Here is a 14,379-nt window from a genome sequence, read left to right as displayed (position 1 = left end):
TGATGATCTTGAAAACCTTGTCAATTTTGGGGGAAAATCCCATTCTGGTTCACTAATGTCCTTGAGGGAAAGGAACTGCTGTTCTGACTTGATCTGGCCTACAGATGACTCCTGACCCACTGCAATGTGGTTAACTCTTACTGCCCGCTGGACAATTAATTATAGACAAAAAATGCTGGGCTAATCAGTGTCATCCACAACTCTTAAACGAATAAACAAACATTGTCAGCAAAAAGCCGCAATGTTTGAAAATGAGCAGCGATTATCTCTGTAACTTTGGTGGACAATCCCAAAGTCCAATTTTTCCAGTAGTCATATGTTTTTACAGATCACATTTGAACATTTTATTTAATGAATTTTAAAGAATCTGCAAATACATTATTTATAACTATCAGTCAATATCCTATGGACTTGGATATAGGGAGTCAGGAGTAAGTGTACTACTCAAATAAAGAACAGTCGGAGGTCAATAGATAATCAGACCAGGATGTGCAGAGTTAAAATTATAGATTAAGCCTTAATTTGCTTTGAGTTGGCTGTTGATCTAACATTCGTGACTTCCTCATTGTGTTGTTATTAGCTCTGTGCCTTATTGTTTGACAATGTGTGTTTCACCTGGGAAAGCTTTTCTTGATGTCCACAGACAGGAAAGTGAAGGCTGCAAACAACAGCTATGATTTTATTAAATTCAGAGCATGCATGAGGGGCTGAATGCTCTATTACCTGCCCCTATTTCGTCCGATCTTTTCTGTCCCTTGACATTTGAGTCTGTCTATTCTGTGTCTGGATCAAATTGATTGTCTTCATATTTCCAAACAGTATCTCTTGATTGTAATGTCCTCCTTTACACAGCCTACATATGATCTTAAAACAATAGCGTGCATTTATATCATGCATTTCATGACCAGTGGACATTCAAAATGCTTTGAAGCTAATTAAGTATTTCTTTTTAAAAACTGTAGTCCTTGTTATAATGTAGGAAATGCTGTAAATAATTTGCACACTGTGAAGTCAAGACAATAGGAACATGATAATGGATTTTTTTTGGAATGTTGATTGATGGCTAAATATTGGTCTTAACACACTAGGGATAATCCCCCCACTCATCTTAAGTGTGTCATGGGAATCTTTTCCAACAACCTGAGAGTGCACCTAAATTTAACATCCTATTCAAAAGGCAGCATCTCTGTCTAGTGGAAGCCTAAATTGTGATACTCAAACCCTGAAGTGGGTCTTGAATGCAGAAACCTGTGACTCAGAGGTGAAAGTGCTACCAACTAAACCATAGCTGACACTGAATACTATGCCATTTCTGCACATCTTTACCTGTCTGTTAAATGTTTACTTTTTGGTATAGTATTTTTGTATGCTCATGTCATCATATTTTTTCTATGTCATAATCCTCTCATCAAATTCATCTTTCCTCATCTCCCTAATCACAATCTCTATCCCCAAACAAGAGATAAAATTAGATGATGAAAGATATGAGTAAAATCAATTGTTTGTTTCTATATTGTATATCCCATTTAAATGTTTGGCATTTGGTCTGACTGATGTATACAACTTACAATATAAAACAGAATCAAGGTGTTATACCATCCAGTTAGCTACTTGATGTAGCAATAGTCCTACATAGCTATGGCCAAATCTCTCTCTACCTCCATTCAAACTGCCTTTATCTATTTCAAAGTTTCTTTCAGAGAACCAGTGCAGATACAATGGACTGACTAACCTCTTATTGAACTGTAATAATTCTTTCATATTTCGTCTTCAAATCTGTCCCCTACTCTTTCCACCTGCAAATGGTTGCATGCCTATGTGCCCTAAGCTCCACTTTATTTTATCGCAATGGAAGCAGTTCAAAGACGGTTCACTCTCATGAGTCAAAGGCCAAAGGGCTTTCCTTATCAGGAAAGGTCGAACAGGTTGGGCTTAAACTCATTGGAGTTTCAAAGAATAAGATGTGATCTTATTGAAACAAATAAGATTTTGAGCAGCCTAGCCAGGCTTGATGTTGAGAAGACGTTGCCCCTCATGAGGGAATCTAGAACAAAGGACACATTTTAAAACAAAAGAAGGAATTTCTTCTCTGAGGATCGTCAGTATTTGGAAATCTCTTCTCCTGGGATCAGTGGAGAAAGAGTTATTGAATATATTCAAAGCTGAGTTTGACAGTTTTTTTATTGACAAGTGAGTCAAGCATGAAAGGGTTAGGCAGGAAGGTGATGTTAGATCGCAATTGGATCAGCCATATTTTTATTGAACAGTGGAGCAGGATTGCGGGGTTAATTGGTCTACTCCTGCTCCTAGTTGTGAATTTTCTTGAATCACTAATCTCGACTCATCTCTCTCTTGTCATGGTAAATTCTGTTCCTTTCTTGCTGTCAAACTGTGTATAATATTAATAGATTTCTTATTCTATGTCTCTATTGATTCTTGGTCAGAAAAAAAAAACCGTGGATCAGTTGATTTAATTTCAGAACAGATTTCTGAAAGCAGACCATGGATTTGGATGAACATTGACCTGCATATTGTAGAGTAGGAGTTACCTGTAGAGTGATAATGGACTAAAATTTTTATTTTAAGATAAAATCTTCTTTAGATAGGGTGAAGAGATTGAACATCTTGTAAAAAACTTTGAATCTTGATTTATTCCTTTATTGTCACATACATTTTGTTACAAAATGCAGTGAAAAATGTTGTAATGTTGAAGATGCTCACTGATTTTAATAGCGAAAAGATCTCTGGGGATAATACTCCGATTTTAAGAGAAGATAGAAGTGGGAATCAACTGGTTGGCTTTCAAAAATGAGCTATTGAACACCATTTTTAGCTTCTGTCTGCTCTGGTATAAGTCTTTTGAATCAATAGATTTTAAAATACTCCTTTTTGAATGTTCCAACTAACTCCAAAATCATGGCACAAATTGCCAATCTCATCTCAAATTAAAATGATCCCAAGTGTCAAATGGTTGTTTGTTATTAATAAGGCACATCATTCACTTTGAGGAGGAATAATATACAAACATCTGTTCACCACTTGTATTATGACAAAAATGTCATTGTACAAAGATTTTGATGTAAAGTACGATGTTCAATTCAAATATTTGGCAATCAAACAAAAAAAGTTTGCCAGGTACTTAATAACCCTTTGAAGTAACATTTGTTGTGAGGTTTCATTGACTGATGATTATGTTGTTGGTCCATTTTGAAAATACTTCTTCTTCGGCAGCCCATTGAGATCAAGAATGACAAGCTTTGACTCTGAGTCAATGGGTTCTAGGATGGCATATAAATCCAATTTACAATTGGAAGTCTGTGCCTCTTTGCAGGCAGATGGTGCTTGATGGATTGGGTGGATGAATTGTTTGTAGACTTGTGTGCCAACATCTCAACTTTGCTTTTGCATGGCCCTGACAAAATTTCACGATCTGCTTGGTGATTTCCTGACTGGACCTGCTTCATTTCAATTGGTTAAAAGACAGGGGCTCGCATGAGCAAGTGTGAATTTATGAATTCCTTCATGAATGGGTTGAACACATCCCTAAAATATTTCCCTCAGTCAAATAAAAGCAAAGTACTGTGAACGATGGTGATCTGAAATAAAAACAGTTAGTGCTGGAGAATTTCAATATTAAGTTCTGAAGGCTGAAAGTACGTAAGTATAAACTGAGGCATTGTTGCTTGAGGTTGTATTTAGCTTCACTGAACACTGCAACAGGACTCTGACAGAAAATTCACTTGAGTGTGTTTCGGCATTTTTCAATCTTTGCGACTCAACCTTATCTTCAACAACTTCAGAGCATAAACACTAGCTTCCTATTTATTTAAGTTTGCTCAACTCATATCTGATCTATTTTCTGCTACCAGCATCTACCATTAACGCCTAGTATTCACCAAATCACTATTACTATTAACACTCCCTTTGCATTTTTCTGTCGGTACCTTAGCCATCTGTTCTGCTTGTTCTTCCTCTCATTTCTCAACAGCATTTTAAAAAAGTAATTTCCCAGGCCCTTTCGGTTGCGAAGAAGATTCAAATTCGAGTCAATATTGTTTCTCTCTCCACACATATTGATCGACCTACTGGGTTTCTCCAGCACTTCCTGCTTTTATTTCAGGTCTCCAACATCCATAGTATTTTGCTTTTACTTAAGCCAGGAAAAAAACACCTGCTCTTCCTCCAAGCGTTTTTTATTGTCTTCTTAGGAATCTCCTGCCATGAATGAGAATAAAGCACTTCTCACATTATCGTGCTAATTTCCTTTAGAGTTTAGAACTTTAACTAAGTTTGAATCCTTTCCCCTCCCACAGATGCTTAAGATAGATGACACACACAATATACAATATAGACAAATGTAATGTTATAGAACCACAGAATATTTGGTTAAGTAACTGTGAAACTCAAAATTATTCATGGTTTCAAGGATACACTGCTGCAAAACACTTTGCAACCAAAGCTCTACAAAATTAACACAAAAGCTCAAAACATTATTCAAGCCCTCAGGTGTTAGATGCTGTTAAGAGAGCTTCCCTCACACTTATCAACCAGAAGAACATTTCCAGGCTGTCATCAAAAACTCTTTGACTACTTTTAAACCTATTCTAGAACATTGGTGAATAATTGAACAGCCTTTACCAAAACAGCAGTTAATGCTTCCCACAACTGCAGTAAGAAATGCATCATGACACACAGTTTATTACAATAATGTATGAACATTCCATTTAGGGCTTATGAAACCTTGCTACAGCTGTAATTAGAGAGGTTCATTGTGGTTTATCAAAGGGTAATTTATTTGCACATCAAAGGCAAGATTTCTTATCAATACAATTCATACATCTATTAGGCTGTACAAATCCAGATTGCTTTGTCCTTTTTGTAATTTATACACAAATGTATCAGTTTTATTGATCTAATATTTGGTTTAAAAAGCAGCTTTTGTACACACACACACACAAATAATAATATATATATACTCAAAACAGCAGCAAGATGACAATTAGAAATTTAAATCTGATCTGTGTGGTTCTGCTGCTTTTGAAATGAGCTCTTTAGAATTGCGCAGTTACTCTCAAACAAATGGATGATTTTTTTTATAAAAACTGTAGTATGTACCACATATGCTTAAAGACAGCAATGATAATAAAACGGAGCAAAGATTAGGAGAGTGCATTGATGACTATGAAAGGCACTACATGGAAGACATTGCATCACAGACCTCGCATGTTTATGTTCCCGGGCATGCTCAGGAATATATAAATTAAATTTTACATAAACAAGCTGGAAGGTGGTTTGAAGTGTGTCTACTTCAATGCCAGGAGCATCCGGAAAAAGGTGGGTGAACTTGCAGCATGGGTTGGTACCTGGAACTTCAATGATGTGGCCATTTCAGAGATATGGATAGCGCAAGGACAAGAATGGTTCTTGCAGGTTCTGGGATTTAGATGTTTCAGTAAGAACAGGGAAGGTGGTAAAAGAGGAGGAAGATGTAGCATTGTTAGTCAAGGACGGTATTATGGTGGCAGAAAGGATGTTTGAGGACACATCTACTGAGGTCATATGGGCTGAGGTTAGAAAGAGGAAAGGAGAGGTCACTCTGTTGGAAGTCTTCTCTGAATAGTTCCAGAGATGTAGGGGAAAGGATAGCAAAGATAATTCTGGATATAAGTGAGTGTAACAGGATTATTGTTATGGGGGACGTTAACTTTCCAAATATTGACTGGAAATACTATAGTTTGAGTGCGTTAGATCGGTCAGTTTTTGTCTAATGTTTGCAGGAGGGTTTCATGACACAATATGTAGACAGAGTTGAGAGTGTGATGCTGGAAAAAAAAACACAGAAGTCAGTTAGCATCCTAGAAGCAGGAGAATCAATGTTTCAGGCATAAGCCCTTCATCATGAATGATACTCCAGTATCTGCAGTCCTCACTTTCTCCACAGTATGTAGACAGATCAACAAGAGGTGAGACTGCATTAGATTCGGTACTGGGCAATGAAATAGGCCAGGTGTTAGAGTTGGAGGTAGGTGAGCACCTTGGTGATAGTGACCACAATTCAGTTATGTTTACTTTAGCGATGGAAAGGATTAGGTATATGCCACAGGACAAAAGTTATAGCTGGGGGAAAAACAATTATGATGTGATTAGGCAAGATTTAGGATGCATAGGATGGGGAAAGAAACCTCAGGGGATGGGCACAATTGAAATGTGGAGCTTATTCAAGGAACAACTACACCGTGTCCTTGATAAGTATGTATCTGTCAGGCAGGGTGAGGGAACCATGGTTTACGAAAGAAATTGAATCTTATGTCAAGAAGGCTTATGTGAAGATGAGACATGAAAGCTCAGTTAGGGCACTTGAGAGTTACAAGTTACCCAGGAAAGAACGAAAGAGAGAGCTAAGAAGAGCCAGAAGGAGACATGAGAAGTCATTGGCAGTTAGGATCAAGGAAAACCCGAAAGATTTCTATACGTACGTCAGGAATAAAAGAAAGATGAGAGTATGGTTATGGCCAATCAAGGACAGGGAAGTTGTGTATGGAGTCAGAGGAGATAGGGGAAATGCAAAATGAATATTTTTCATCAGTATTCATACTGGAAAAAAACACATTTGTTCAAGAAGGGGAGTAGAGACAACCCTGGTAATTATTGACCAGTGAGCCTTACTTTGGTTATGGGTAAAGTGTTGGAAAAGGTTATAAGAGATGGGATTTATAATCATCTGGAGAAGAATAATTTGATTACAGACAGTCAACACGGGTGAAGGTAAGTCATGCCTCACAAACCTTATTGCGTTCTTTGAGAAGGTGACCAAACAGGTGGATGAGGGTAAAGCGATTGATGTGGTGTCTCTGGATTTCAGTAAGGCATTTGATAATGTTCCCCATGGTAGGCTATTGCACAAAATACAGAGGCATGGGATTGAGGGTGATTTAGCGGTTTGGATCAGAAATTCACTAGCTGAAAGAAGACAGAGGGTGGTGATTGATGAGAGATGTCTATCCTGCAGTTCAATTACTAGTGGTGTACTGCAAGAATCTGTTTTGGGGCCACTGCTGTTTGTCATTTTTATAAATGACCTGGATAAGGGCGTGGAAGGATGTATTAGTAAATTTGCAGATGCCACTAAAGTCGGTGGAGTTGTGGATAGTGCCGAAGGATGTTGCAGGTTACAGAGGGACATAGACAGTCTACAGAGCTGGGCTAAGAGTTGACAAATGGAGATTAATGTGGAAGAGTGTGAAGTGTTTCACTTTGGAAGGAGCAACAGGAATACAGAGCACTGCTGCGAATGGTAAGATTCTTGGTAGTGTAAATGAGTGGAGAGATCTTGGTGTCCATGTGCATAGATCCCTGAAAATTGCCACCCAGGTTGATTGACTTGTTAAGAAGGCATATGGTGTGTTGACTTTTGTTTGTAGAGGGATTGAGTTTCAGAGCCATGAGGTCATGTTGCAGCTGTACAGAGCTCTGGTGTGGCTGCACTTTGAGTATTGTGTGCAGTTCTAGTCACCACATTGTAGGAAGGATGTGGAAGCTTTGGAAAGGGTACAGAGGAGATTACTAGGATGTTGCCTGGTATGGAGTGAAAGTCTTATGAGGAGAGGTTGAGGGAGTTGAGCTGTTTTCATTAGAGAGAAGGTTGAGAGGTGACTTAATTGAGACATATCAGATAATCAGAGGGTTAGATAAGGTGGACAGTGAGAGCCTTTTCTCTTGGATGGTGATGGCCAGCATGAAGGGACATAGCTTTAAATTGAGGGGTGATAGATATAGGACAGATGTCAGAGAGTAGTCTGAGAGTAGTCAGGGTGTGGAATGCCCAGCCTGCAATAGTAGTGGGCTCACCAACTTTAAGGGCATTTAAATGGTCATTGGGTAAACATATGGATGAAAATGATATAGTTTAGATTGGATGGAATTCAGATTGGTGACACAGGTTGGTGCAACTCCTCGGATGCTGCCTGAACAGCTGTGCTTTTCCAGCACCACTGTAGTCGAGAATCTGGTTTCCAGCATCTGTAAAGGACCTGTAATGCACCGTAATGTTCTACGTTCTCTGTTATCAACAGCTTCAGAGAAAAAGGATTTGTAAACAAAAAGTAGAATTAGAATTAGGTTTTCTTGTCACATGTACTCAAGTCTAGGGATACAGGAGTACAGTGAAAAGTTTACAATGTCGTCATTCATGGCGCCATCTTAGGTACAATATTTTCGGTTATAAAGTAGAAGATAAATAAATAAGTTTGCTCGCTGAGCTGTAGGTTTGATATCCAGACGTTTCATTACCTGGCTAAGTAACATCATCAGTGGCGACCTCCAAGTGAAGCGAAGCTGTTGTCTCCTGCTTTCTATTTATATCTTTCTTATCCAATGGGGTTCCTGGGGTTTGTGGTGATGCCATTTCCTGTTCGTTTTCTGAGGGGTTGATAGATGGCATCTAGATCTATATATTTGTTTATGGCGTTGTGGTTGGAGTGCCAGGCCTCTAGGACTTCTCTGGCATGTCTTTGCTTAGCCTGTCCTGGGATAGATATGTTGTCCCAGTCGAAATGGTGTTTTTTTTTCATCCGTGTGTAGGGCTACGAGGGAGGGTCGTGTCTTTTTGTGGCTAGCTGGTGTTCGTGTATCCTGGTGGCTAACTTTGTTCCTGCTTGTCCTACGTAGTGTTTGTGGCAGTCCTTGCATGGAATTTTGTAGATGACGTTGGTTTTGTCCATGGGTTGTACTGGGTCTTTTAAGTTTGTTAGTTTTTGTTTGAGTGTGTTGTTGGGTTTGTGTGCTACTAGAATTCCGAGGGGTCTTTTAGTAGTCTGGCTGTCATTTCTGAAACTTCTTTGATGTATGGTAAGGTGGTTAGGGTTTCTGGCTGTGTTTGGTCTGCTTGTCATGGTTTGTTCTTGAGGAATCTGCGGACTGTATTTTTTGAGTATCCGTTCTTCTTGAATATGTTGTATAGGTGGTTCTCCTCTGTTTTCCGAAGTTCGTCTGTGCTGCAGTGTGTGGTGGCTCATTGGAATAGTGTTCTGATTCAGCTTGGTTTGTGTGTGTTGGGATGGTTGCTGGTGTAGTTAAGTATTTGGTCAGTGTTTGTCGGTTTTCTGTTTACGCAGGTTTGTAGTTCTCCGTTGTCCTTTCTTTCGACTGTGACGTCCAGGAGTGCGAGTTTGTTGTCAGTTTCTTCCGCCTTGGTGAACTTTATGCCTGTGAGGGTGTTGTTGATGCTGTTAAGTGTCTCTTCTATCTTGTTTCGTTTTGTGATGACAAAGAAGTTTCAGAAATGACAGCCAGACTACTAAGACCCCTCGGAATCCTAGTAGCACACAAACCAACCAACACTGTCAAACAAAAACTAACAAACTTAAAAGACCCATGGACAAAACCAATGTCATCTACAAAATTCCACGCAAGGATTGCCATAAACACTACGTAGGACAAACAGGAAGAAAGTTAGCCACCAGGATACACGACCACCAGCTAGCCACAAAAAGACACTACCCTCTCTCCCTCGTAGCCCTACACAGGATGAAAATAACCACCATTTCGACTGGGACAACACATCTATCCTGGGACAGCTAAGCAAAGACATGCCAGAGAATTCCTAGAGGCCTAGAGGCCTTGTATTTCTCAACTTTAAGTTCAGGCACTTGGTAATGAAAAGCAACTTGGAACACCAACAACTGAGATCTTCAGGAAATCTACAGCTCTATCATCTGGAAAGAAATGTGATAACAACTAAACTACAGTTGGGACTAATAAATGACTTGGATGATTTAATCAAGGCATATTTGCTAAAGTATCTGATAACATAAGGATTCGAAGGAAAGTAAGTTGTGAAAATGACATGAGGCTATAGTAAGATACTGTCAGGTTTAGTGAACGGGCAAGTATCTGGCAAATGGTGTATAATGTGGGAGAATGTGAGATTGTCCATTTCAATAAGAAGAATAAAAAAAATTAGGTAAATAGTGAGAAATTGCGCAGCTCTGAGATCTGGAGGGATCTGGGTGTTCCTTCTGCTTGAATCTCAAAAGGCTAGTTTGCAAATATAGCAAATAGGAAGACACATGAAATGTTGGTGATTGAGGAGAATTGAATACAAAGCTCGGAACTTTATGCTTCAGTTTCACAGAGTACTGGTGAGAACACATGTGAAGAACTTTGCACAGTAGAAGTCACCTTTTTTTAGGGAAGGATGCGAACTTTTAACCGGTAGTTTAGTGTGTGTTTATCTGACTAATACCTGGACTGGCAGCATGTCTTAGAAAAAAGCTTTGGACAGGCTTAGATGGAGAAAGAGTGGCTTGAATCGAACATATCAGATCCTAAAGGATCGTGACAGGATAGATTTGAAGTGCAAATTTCCTTTTCTAGGAGAATCTCAAACCAACGGTTATTGTGTCAACATAAAGACTGCCCATTGCCAATGAAGATAGGGAGAACTTTGTTCTCTTTTTCTCGGAAGGTTGGGAGACTTTGGAATTCTCTTCCTGAAAAGACAGTTTAATAAGTTTGAAGGCAGAAATGGATAGACTTTGGTAAGCAAGGGGGTGAAAGGTTATTAGGGGTAGGTGGGAAAGTGGATTTGGAATTATAATCGGGTCACATGATGTTGTGAAAAGGTTGAGAAGGTTCAAAGGCTGAATGGCCTTTTCCACTCCTAGTTCAAATGTTCATATCTTCAGGTATTTTCATTCCTGCAAATCTAACAAAAAAACTGTAAACCACGGCTGCCTTTACAGTCCCTCCCTGTAATTATTTTTGTGTGTAGTTGCTATGTTCTGTTATATTTTGGGGGCTTATAAAACTCCACTGTTTTTAGATTTTAAAAACCTTGGAAATCGATCTTCATTTTTGATTAAATTAATTAATTGAAATGGGATAGCTGTAGGCAAAATCATTTTTTAAAAAATTGTTACATCTGACTGAGAGGGATTACAAAAAAAGAGGAGAGTTGTGACCCCTCTACACCCAATCTTTACACACATAATTTTCTTTCTCCCATATACGTTTAGCCAGCCTGTCAATATTAAATGCACCAATACTTTGTGTCAGCCATTCGCTGTGGTAACAAGTTCAACATTTTCACCACTCTCTGTAAAGAGGTTTTGTCTGAATTCTCTGCTTGTTTTCATGGTGACTATCACACGTTGATGGCCTTCATGTTTTTTCTCTTCCCTGCAAGTGGGAAGCACGTTCTCTATGTCTATTCTATGCAAACGTTTCATAATGTTCAAGTAGGTTAACCTTGAGCCTTCTCTTTTCAAGAAAAGAAACGCAGCTTGTACAACCTTTCCTGATTAGGTTCATTCATTCACCAATGCTCTGCTTGAAGGTCCTTGGCAGTTGATTATTCATCCTGAGTCATTTTCTTGGCATTTTGTGTCAATGGTGGTTTGTTATTGCCTTCTACTCTCAGGGACAGAGGGAGAGGAGGCAGATCTTACATTTACCTCAGGGGAGGCGATGGCCTTGTGGTATAATCATTAGATTCTTAATCCAGTGACCCGCGTAATGTTCTAGAGACCCGGATTCAAATCCCACGATGGTAGATAGTGGAACTTGAATTCAATAAAATAAACTGTAACTAAGAGTCCAATGATGATCACGAAACAATTGTCGATTGTCGGAAAAACACATTTGGTTCACTAATACCCTTCAGGGAAGGAAGCTGCCATCCTTCCCTGGTCTGGTCTACATGTGATTCCAGACCCACAGCAATGTGGTTGATGCTTAACTTCCCTCTGGGCAAATAGGGATGGGCAATAAATGCTGGCATACCCAGTAATACCCTCATCCTGAGACTGAATAGAAAAGTGACAGGAATCAAACCCAAACTACTGGCATCATTCTGAAGCACACAATAGTCATACATCTAGCTAATGGAGCTAACCAGCCCTTTCCTACTAAGTATGGGAAGGGAGGAGCAGGTGAAGGACAAAGACTCTATGGCAGGCACTCAGAGGAGCGAGTGAGGTGATGATCCTTGCAGCAAAGCATGCACACCGACAGTGGACCTGAGTGGGAATCAAGACATAAAGAAGAACACAATTTTGAAAGTCCATACTTAAGTAGGAGAAAGGGTAACATAAAAGCAAGGTCTATATTCTATTTAGTCCAAGAATATCTGGACAGCTCAGAGCCATGACCTGCACATCCTGCAAGATATGGGAAATCCTAGAGACTCCTGGCAGTCTGGGTATTGAGGGGAGAATCAAAAACTTCATGGATGACACAAACATTCTTGGGTTTGGAAATGGTGAGAAGGATAATTATAAATTGCAGGAGCTATCAACAGACTAGTCAGCTGAACAGAAGAATGGCAAATTAAATTCAACTCAGAAAATTGTGGAGAGCTGACATGGCAGAGGATTTCACTCTGAGTGGTAGGACCCTGGAAACTACTGAAGATCAGAGGGAACAAGGTGTGCATATCCATAGATTCCTGGAGATTGCAGGGCAAGGTAGATAAGAACACATGTAGGTAATTTCCATTTGTTAGCTGAGGCACAGAACACAAAAGCAAGGATGTTATGCTGGAATTTTGCAGAATGCTAGCTACACAACAACTGGAGTATTACATGCAATTTTGGTCACTACATTGTAGGAAAGATGTGATCATACTTGAGAGGTTACAGAGAAAATTTACCAGGACATTCTGATTTGGACAGTATAAGGAAAGGGAAAAGACTGGATAAGCCTCATAATTTTCACTGGAGCAGCAAAGGTTGTGAGGGAACCTGGAAACAGTATATAAGACTATGAGAGACACAGACAGGGTGGAGAAGACTTTTTTTTATTAGTAATGGGGTCAAAAACATGGGGCCATATGATTTAAGAAAAGAGGTTGAAGACTCAGAGCAAAGTTGAGATTTTTTTTCACTCACAATCATAGAAGTTTGAAACTCACTGCCTGAAACAGTGGTTGAGTCAAAAGCTCGCTTAACTTTTAAACATTATTTACACATAGTGCTACGGATTCCTGCGCCAAAAGCTGTAAAATCAAATGAATGCAGTCAGATCTTTGTTCACAGGGATGGTCAGGATGGGTTGATTGGCCCCCCTCTACGCTGTAAACATCTTTGAGTCCATGAGGTATATCTTCACATTTCTGGTATCATCCTTGCAAATCCTCTTTGGATCCTCTCCACTACCTCTCCATCTTTTATTTATAATATGGCAAATCGAACAGCAAATAATTCTCCAACTGTCGTCTAGCCAAGTTTAGTCAATGAAACACTTCAAGCTTCCAGTTAGTGGCAACCTTGATACAACGCTGATTCTAAATATACTGAGACAGTACACTAAAGACCATGCCGTCATTCTTGTATTGATTCCTGCATCATTAGACAACATACTTCAAAGATGGGTGAACTCCTGTATCACATCAATTACGTTTTGCCAATAGTGATCGATATCTTACATGTGGCTTCCCAGGTGCTGGCTGACATATTACTGCAGTCTTCTTTAAGACTAATAATAAGCCCATAAACTGCAAACCTATTACCAGCAGAAAGCCCCTTAGAAAATGACACAAGGGTTCAGTCAACAGGATATAAAAGTTTTTGTTTATTATGAACCCTTCAACAATGATGACAGCCTTGCTAGATGTTTGATTGTATACTATAAAGTAATGTGAATAAAATAAAATATTCCTCACTTGGGCCTTAGCAAAGGATGACTGAGAATCAATTATGCCCAGCATTACTAGGAGTATGCGTTCAGGGTGGGGTTGAGGGGAGTCAGTCCAAATTCCTAGAATGATTTTGGTGAGGTAATTGATTCCAGATGAACTGCATTACCAGAACGAGTAGGAGAAGACATCATTGCTTGCTTTTCAAATTTTATGCAAATGTTTTAATCCCTTTGTGTCCAGCAATGCTAGAGCAAAGCATCGGAGTGCAATTCCTTTCACTCCCCTCCCAAAATAGACAGTGATCCAAGTACACTGAAAATAGCATGAACACCTGACCAATGTACTATGTTGACCTCATCCCAAAATATCAAAGGAACATAGTGGTACCATCAAAGAGAAGTTTTGCGCCTGTTATCTATTAGGCCATGCTGAAAAAATATGATTCATTAATTTTAGAATATGGTGATGAGACTTCAAATATTATCAAGGCTGAGATTCATTTTTCTGTCCAATATCGTTCAGGGTTTCTTGTGGTGGCCGTGTTGACTGATTTCTACATGGAAAAATATTCAAGGGATATTATCATTGACTCAAAAGTCATATCACACAGAAACAGATCCTTCGGCCCAATTTGTCCACGCTGACCTGGCCTCCTAAACTGAGCTCGTCCCATTTGCCTGCATTTAACCCACATCCCTCTAAACCTTTCCTATCGATGTAGCTGTCCAGTGTGAACCCTTTGT

The 14,379-nt window shown here is 39.3% G+C and overlaps 1 protein-coding gene across 6 annotated transcripts in view; it reads right to left on the bottom strand.

The window, feature by feature from the left end:
• tenm2a (teneurin transmembrane protein 2a) overlaps positions 1 to 14,379 on the bottom strand; it is a 2,790,214-nt gene that overhangs the window by 1,044,955 nt on the left and 1,730,880 nt on the right. The gene's annotated exons all lie outside the window — the stretch shown is intronic.

Source organism: Chiloscyllium punctatum, chromosome 20 (genome assembly GCF_047496795.1).
Source record: "Chiloscyllium punctatum isolate Juve2018m chromosome 20, sChiPun1.3, whole genome shotgun sequence".
NCBI classification, from domain to species: Eukaryota; Metazoa; Chordata; class Chondrichthyes; order Orectolobiformes; family Hemiscylliidae; genus Chiloscyllium; species Chiloscyllium punctatum.
The sequence above is the reverse complement of the archived record's forward strand: the minus strand, read 5'-3'. Positions and strand labels throughout refer to the sequence as shown.